The sequence below is a fragment of the Ixodes scapularis genome, unplaced genomic scaffold (assembly GCF_016920785.2).
Source record: "Ixodes scapularis isolate PalLabHiFi unplaced genomic scaffold, ASM1692078v2 PGA_scaffold24__2_contigs__length_7659602, whole genome shotgun sequence".
In the NCBI taxonomy this organism is placed as follows: Eukaryota; Metazoa; Arthropoda; class Arachnida; order Ixodida; family Ixodidae; genus Ixodes; species Ixodes scapularis.
The window spans coordinates 621,380-630,088 of record NW_024609851.1 but is presented as its reverse complement, the minus strand read 5'-3'; the positions used below and the strand labels follow the sequence as shown (position 1 = coordinate 630,088).

Here is an 8,709-nt window from a genome sequence, read left to right as displayed (position 1 = left end):
GTCTTCCGGGAGAATTTGAGAATGAGGGGGAGCGGCCTCGCTTCGGTTCACCAGCTCGACACGGGACGTAGTGAGGAGGAGAGGGAATGGGGAATCGAATCGTGACGCGCCTTGTCTTGTCGGCCTCGTTAACCGGGTTCAGTTGGGCACTTCTTTTCTAAAAATATGGCGATCAGTTAAAGATATCGTTGTATGAGTGATGTTTTCGGGTTTTGCATCGTCCCGCCTATCTGTCCAGCCTTGTTTTGCGAGTTCGAAAATTCGGTTCAGTATCTCTTTAAAGCTTAGTCGAAAGACATCACGTTTTACCCAGAGGCTCCACACCAGACGTGTCACTCTCAGAGGTGTCATCTATATCCAGCCCGATGATGATGGGCTGGATGTGAGCACTAGTGGCATTGCCTTGTTGGAACGCTTCTTCCACCCCAACAATGTGCTTCCAAGCATTGCACAAGCTTTCAGCCGTGACCAACCCAGCTTCATTGATGAGCTATTGAAATATGGCACATCTCGAGAACTCCCGAGTGACTGTGGATGTGCCTTCCTGTCAAAGTCGCGTCTGAAATTCTGCAAGCCTTCCTCCCCCCCCCCCATCCGCCTTTACCTACCGTTTGAACAGAATCTTATCTGATATGTTCTCAGTGTATGCCATTGAAGCCCTGAACCCACAATATGACAGACGTCGCACACAAAAAGATGCCATTCACGTGCTCCATCTCAAACCTTAACATCGAGCCATCGACCTCGTAGCTCCACGACGAGACGTGCTTCCTTGAGGGGGTGTAATATTACAAGATGAAGATACTGCTTAGGAGAAGACGAGGTGGAGGACAACTACCTCGCGCAGCAGAAGCCCAGCCTTCTGCAACAATCTTCATTCCTATACAAACCACCTTTTCATCGAAACAATATTAATAGTGGAACAGCACCTGGGTCCCGGTGACAAGATGGCATTTCCGGGCTTTCAGTTATGCTGTACATAAGGAGAGGAACTTTTTTTTATTGTGATCCCATACCTCTCAGTGAGACATAAGTGAGTACGTGAAGCATGCTTCTTAATCAATGCTTGTGGAAATGTATGTGCAAACTTTCTAAATTTCTAAAAAAAATAGAGAAGATGATGCCTGTTCCAATAAAAATCACCACGGTTTTTAATATGTTTATGTTCAAAATATACAGTACAAATTTAAATCGCACGGCTTTCGTTTTAAAACAAATAGCATCAAGTAATGTGATTTAGGTTTAAAACGATGTTCAACTGAAAAACAAGTCTTTATAAGGCACTGCACACATGGTACATTATGAACAGCCTTCACTATATATTAACGAAAGCAGGTCTTGAATTACAAGCAGCTCCAGACTTGCAATGCAACTGTGCCCATTTTTGTGTGCGAAACACCGATGGCATGCACAAGAAGGGTGAGCGTATTTTTGATTTCAGCAGAGTATTTGATGTTAAAAGCCCAGAACAGGCACATCAACAACGAGACTGCTTGTATAAGGCTTGCAGCATCAATGGTCAAACCTTCGACTGGGACCGCATACACTGAAGATGTGAGCACGTCCTCACCAGTGTACAGAATACTTGGGTTCATGTACTAGGTGCCCGGCTTTTGTGACAAGGACAAAGGCCATTTCGATAAAAATACCAACATGCAAATCGCTGCACAATTAAAAACTTTCCCGAGTCATTTCATTCTTATCAAAACTAAAACTTATACTTTCAATTTGGTAATGTTGTTGGGCTAACGTGCTTTTAAAGTTTATCCAGACATTTTGGGAAAAATATGCAAATCAAAACTTGCTGTTTCGGCAAGACAAATGACATTAAAACAATCCCTCAGAAGGTCCTTACAGACAACCTGGTAATTGTTCAGTTTGTTATGTTGTCACATATTTTTCGCAAGAGTAGAGTTTTGGAAACAGTCCGACACTGCAGTTTATTTTGAAGTAAATGATTAAGCACAAAAGGTTGTATGTATCCACATAAACTGGCTGGATTGATCCTCAACTTTCTAAAGGAAAAAAAATATTTGCAATGTCTACCGTAGTCTCAAGCAAGCGCCCACTCAAAATTTGAGGATAATCACGAAAAATTGGGGGATGGGTGTTTCTGAGGTCCTCAATATGCAGAGGACTTGCCGTTGCATATTTTCGAAATGTTACGAAATTGCGAGACACTTATTGTGGAATGGGTGGATGCTCGCATTTCGCAGTAAATAAAACCCAGGTCGTTTTAAATATTAACTACCATAATTATACAACTGATCTACCCAGTTCACTCAAGCATATCACTTGTTTCAGGTTGGAGGCTTTTTCTAAGTGTACCTATAAATGCGAAAAAGTACTATTTCTTCAATTGTTGTAGTGTTTTACATCACAACACTCGGGAGGAGCTCTGCATTTGTTTTTCATCCCATCCTCCCCAAACATCAGGGTTTACAATGTTAGAGATTAGCTTTTTTGTTGGTATGAGAAAGTAGGATTTCTTCTCCCCAAAATAAATATGCGCCTGGTGCGACATAATGGACCTTTTCCGAGAAGCATTCTGCGCACGTGCGAGCGCCCGATGCCAAGCAGCAAAAGACTGCACCAAAAATTGAGAAAATTCAGAAGGAGGCTGTGGATCAGCGAGTAGAACACGTAATTGCAGCATATTTATAATTGTGCTACACAGAAAAAGAAAGTGGACATAAAGATAAACGCAACACTTGGGTGGACGCCACGGATGCCCTTTAAAGGGATACTTCAACGAAATTTGAAATATTCCTGTCGTGTTCAAAAATAGGTTGAATATGATCCACAATATCCGTATATGACAATCGCACGTTTGTATTTTGAGCTGGTGGCTGTATTTTTCGTTATAAACGGCCCGCTCTGGCAAGCGCTCGGAGAAGGCCCAGCGGAGACCACGTGACATCCAACACAATCGTGACGTAGGTCGTCTCAAGACGAGCAAAGCTACGGCGAGGCTGACGTCGAGAGGGTGGCCTAGTCGTTCCAGCCACCGAAGCGGCTGCTTTTCTACGAATTTTGAGTGACGGGTTAATCTTCTATAATCTTGTAGGGGGACAATAGCGACTCCTGCGACACACAAAAGGCATTCTCGGGAAGAGGGGAGTTCCTCCTGCCCCTCTATTCTCGTCGTGGCCGGAGACGAGGCAACCTCCGTCACCAGCTGTCAAGGTTCCTAGACGGGCATTACAAGCGAGGCGTTAGCGACATCCACCAGGTGCTCTTTGCTAATCGTTTAATTCGTTTTAAAATTCTTTTTCGTGACTTTTTTAACAAGATATTGGTATGTTCGATGTGATGCTGCTTTTTTGAACAGATATAAACCAAAAAATGAGCGCCGAACTTTCGTTGTAGTATCCCTTTAAAGTTGCGTTGGGCATGCGCCGCAGCTCAGAGAGCAAAGAAACTGGTAGCGTGGCTCCCATTATAGATTGGTAGCGCAGGTACTTCACTTCCTTGATTTTTAGTTCGTGCAGCCACCGCCTGGTGCCGTCGGTATGTGGAAAAGATCTATTGCTGCAAGCACAACAGCACCCCTGTTATGCACCTTATTCTCATTTAAGCTGACGACAAATTTTGCATTCATTATCACTTTTCACCACAGTAATTGCTCTGATTACAGCTTTCCAGTTCTGTAAGAAAAAAAGAAAATACTGGCGCATCACTCATTCACAAAATGTCGTGCTCTGTACATTGTATACCTGTGAACCCTTTTGTTATCATTTGAAATTAATAAACAAGTTTTATCACTTTCCACTTTCCCAGTTATTTGATGTTAATATACCCATGGGCTTTTCTCTCTAGTAATAAATATCTATTCTAATTGAAATAGGCATGCCGAGCAATTCACACTAGACTCTTCACGAGGTTGCTGCTTCTTTCCTTCAGCAGGCATGGCAGCAAGATCAAGGCACCGTTGGCAAGGAGAGCTGGAGAAAAAAAAAGAAAAAGAACATCTTGGAAAATAATGTTTTGCAATCAAATGTTGCCATGGTTATACAATCACAATATACTATCTAGAACCTTTATCAGGTGCTCACTACATTATTTCGTTTTAGCTTTGGCATGTCAACCTATAGTATGTATGTTGTAGCGTGCGGATTGAGTTTGGTCTACAGTCACTTCAATGTATTCACGCGAGTCTTGGGAACAGTGCCGCCTTTGTGTCCGCGAGAGCAGACAACCACACCGCCACACCCGCACTGCCCGGCGATTTCTCTGCCAACACCATGCACAAACGACGGACGCTTTACGCAGTGTGTTGTTACAGTGCAGTGGATACTTGCGGCAACATTATGATGTTGTCTTCAGAAAGTAGTTTTCCACCGTTGGGCCCTTATGGCAGACAGCCAACAGGAACATGTACACTACGAGAAGATGGAAATCTGCAGCGTGGATCCCATCGATCTGTCGCCGAATGGCCTCATCCAAGACAACACGTGGCAGACGCGGGTGGAAATGACTGACATCCAGGACTTCAGTGCAACCCACTTCAAATAATAATGAGAAACTGATCATTTCCAGTCTAGTCGTATCTTAAGTGGGTGGCACTGTACTTCATGTTAACAATAAGTTTTGTTATGTGCAAGGAAGTCTTAAATACCGGTAACTACAGGCTAATGGGTTCAGGCACTGTCGATGAAAGCAGTAATTGCGGAAAGCGCGATCGTCGTCTCGCAGGTAAGGTAGACCTACGAATATTTACTTTTACAAGTTTAATCATTCTTTGATCTGGCGAAGTAGACTGAACTCGCGGCACTTGTTTTCAAGTACGTCTGTGGCACTTCTTGTTTTTGGCAGACATTATTTCTTTTGACATGTCGACATCCCAAGTGGGCTAGGCCTATCGTGCTCGTCAAGTTTAGCCGCTATAAAGGACTCCCAAGAGAAGACCCAAACGTAAGCTTCCTACCGGAGGAGGCGGAAAATCGGCCTTGAAAGAAATTATACCATTCTTGAGCATGTTTTCGTCTTTTGAGTCGCAGCAACCTCAAAGCTTTCGGGCGCTGTTGTTTGCCAGTGACAAGCAACAGCCCGTACTCCAACCTCGTGTTGCTCGCATGGCGCCAACAATTCACAGAATCACTTTACAGCGTGCTGTACAGTTCTTAAGGAGAATGATTAGCCTTCTAAAAGTGAATCAAGCAAAGGTGCAGACGTGCTCCAGACTTACACGAATATCTTAAGTCTACCTCACCTGTGAGACGACAATCGCTCTCTCTGCACTCGCTACTTTCATCAACGGCTCCTGGACCCCTTAAAATACTCGGTTGAGCGTGACAAAATTTGTCTTCAGGAGATAATCCGAGACGTCAGTAATTTCCCCCAGTGGCCATAGCTAAGCTCTTGGACGTGCGGCTGTGGAGCGAACGGATCCACGCCGCAGATTTCCACCTTCTCCTCATAGCCTGTGCATTCTTTTCCACTGTCCACCATAGGGGCCCAGCAATGGAGAAACCCGTGCCGTAGACAGAATCGTAACATTGCCTAGACTATACACTGCACCGCACCACCGCAACTGCATAGAGCATCCGTCGCTGTCACTTGTGCGTGGTGTTGCATGCAAGAATCACTGGGCAGGGGGGCTGTACAAGCACAGTTGTCTGGTTTCGCGGACACAAAGATGGCACTGTTTCCAGAATGCATAGGTCCCAAGCTGAGCTTAAATACACCCCATTGCTGAAAAAAGTTCTGCTCGAGCCATGGGCTATAATTAGGGCTCCGTGTTTTCGGAGTTTATTTTTCGTCAAATTCGGAGGGTGTTTTTCGGAGTTTATTTTTTGCCGAAGATTGGGAGTTTATCGGAGTTTATATTTGGTTGATTCCCAATTCTCCGAAATTCGGAGGTTAATTTCGCAGTGTTTCCTATTCAGCATAAACATGTAAATAATAACCGGATGTAAACGTATGCCAGATAAACAATAAAACGCTCTTGTACCGAATAAAATTGCTTCAGATGAATTTGACGTTCGTGCCATCGCCATTGGCAATATTATTTTTGTCCCACTACAAAAGTGTTGCTTTGATAAACGTCGATACCTTGGAAATCAATAAACTCCCGGGGGCAGTCACTACGAAGCTCGTAGTCATCCCATTTTATTCCATCAATCTAGCCCGCGGCCGCGCGAGGTGGAGTGGTTAAGGAGGTAGTAGAAAGTTTCAACTGTTCCGTTTCTCTATTTAATAGAATCTCTATGGTGCATAGCTTTCACTGTTAGAAAAGCATACCTTCTGCTTTCTCTAAGTCACAAATCGCTTGGCTCAAAATGGAAACCAAAAGATTGGGTTTTATCGTGACCCGAATGTACGATGACCTGCTGCCCTGAATCAACCTCGACGACGGAAGCGGCAAGACCCCTTTTGACAACGGTCTGAGATTTGGAAGATAATTATGGTGCCAGTTTCTCAGGACCATTAACTCCGTGCTGATCAAATTGTAAAAAAAAAATATATATTTCTTTCACTTCTTTTTTTTTACAATTTTTTTGCGGGGGGGGGGGGGGGGTGGCATGGGCACATAAACATTTGGAGTTTATCGGATAAATCCGAATTGACCAAAATTTTACCGGTGGGTGTTTTTCGGAGGTTTTCGGATTTATTCGAAAACATGGAGCCATAGCTATAATGTAAGCAGCATCACAACAGCTGGTTCTGTTGACCCACATAGGCAAATAAGGAAGGGTAGAAAATATTTCTGCCTGTAAACAAAATTAATGCAGAGGTATAGCACTTTTTCTTCAGCTACTTACTTTTACCCTCTTCCGGGCAGTTCTCGGCGGCTTCCAATATTTGTTTTGCCTTTTGTTTTGATGATGACTTCATACGGAAAAGCTCATAGAGGGCCTTGGTGCTTCTCTCAAGGAAGGCTGTGAGACCCTCCTGGGCATCTCTCGCTGTCTGGCGTCAGAACTCCTGCTGAATCTGTAATAATGAACTTTGCTCAACTTATTTAAAATATGTCAAAATCATAACAAAACATTCATAAAGATTTTGTCCAATAACATAGCATGACAATTAAGGCTATTCATGCTTTTTTGCTCTCGGAGATACAAGATGTGTTACCTAAATGATATATTTTAGTACTATTATTTCAACCATCTAGCTTTGACTTCTTGCAATGTTTGGAGTTCTGCATAATAGTTTCCTCAGCTGCACATTAACATTAATCATATTTCTCTGTTTGATGCCGAAACTTACATTACTGCCGAGTTACTGGCATATGTAGACAAGTTGTGACTATACTAGCCTTTTATAAGACGTGAAACGAAATGATTAGGAATTGATGTCTCCCACTGAAATATTTTTCTGTCATTCTACCTAAATGTGTAAATAGCGTAAGAATCCTAAAAACAATCTGAACCGTATATTACTGTGAAGGTAATCATGTTCACAGCCTCCATAATCAACCAGCCATTGAGCTGTACAGCAAGGCCATTGTGATAACTTGTCATGGTTCAAGAAAATGCTACAGCTAGTGGCAGCTAACACATAAGGTTCTGAAGTGAAGACCTCAACAGACGTGGAACATGACTGCTACTATACTCCGTTTCATAGTTAAGCTAAAATGCTGCCATGGCTAGTTGTGCAAGCACACGGCTTTGTCTAGTACCTCATTCGCATACGACCACATGCAAATGATACTCTAGACAAAGTCAAGCTCTCATGCTACTAGCCTTGGCGACATTGTAGCTTAAGTATGAAATGGAGTATAGTTGGTCATACAGACAAAATTCATTACAACGGACTAACATGACTTAGCGCAAAACATCCCCCCTTGTATCCAAAGTATACTGTATCCAAAAAGGGGGGGGGGGGGGAGCAGAAATGGATAATTTCTTACAGCGCAACTTCATGAAGATTTATTTGCAAATCTTTCAGAAAGAACAGTGTGATGAGAGGCTGCTGGGATTGTCTGAGTGAACATGTAGTAACTTTTCACTGGATCTTAACTAAATGCAGGAGTGTACATTTTACTTGGTTTAGCTGTGTAAACGATCCATCTTCGTACTCACTGATTATGTTTCTATCTTCGTATCTGGCCAGGATTTAAGGCAACTACTTTGTCTGCTACTCGGAGATGACGCCTTCGTTAACGATAACAGCTCTTCTGTAGATTTGCATTAAGATAACATTGTGTCGGATTTTAAACAGACCAAGTCAGCCCTCCCTGAAATTGACAAGGCCAAGGCCAAAAATCACAGCAAGCTCTTCAGCACGCTTTCTCACGAGCAATCCAATAATAGGAATGCTCAGCGCGAATGCGCCTCACAGTCACAACAAAGGGACCATCGCAACACACGGCCAGGTAGCTAGCCTCCCAGAGTCGCAAGTGTTTTCCGCACATGTCACCAGAGACATGCTTCTGCTCGATTCCCTTCTTCTTCATAATTGTACTGATTGTTTGCTTGTTCAGGGCCTTTGCAACATCCAAATGTTTTTACCTAGATCCGCAGTGCTGGTGATTCTCACTTTATTGCCAAGAAATCGATTTTATCATTTATGCGGACATATCAATGCCACCCTCGTCGAACATGAATTGTGCGCAGACACACAAACATAAAAAAGGGCAAATTGAGAGTTCACTGATTTGGCTATAGTCGTCCCAAAGATGCACTACATGGTGCACTATGGAAGACTGACTGCGGCCCTTGGACCACTGCGCCAGTACTGGTGCCTTCGTTTCGAGGCGAAGCA

The 8,709-nt window shown here is 43.4% G+C and overlaps 1 pseudogene; it reads right to left on the bottom strand.

Moving 5' to 3' along the window:
* Positions 1-1,343: 1,343 nt before the first annotated feature.
* LOC120841268 lies at positions 1,344-7,466 on the bottom strand (annotated as a pseudogene).
* Between the last annotated feature and the right edge of the window lie 1,243 nt (positions 7,467-8,709).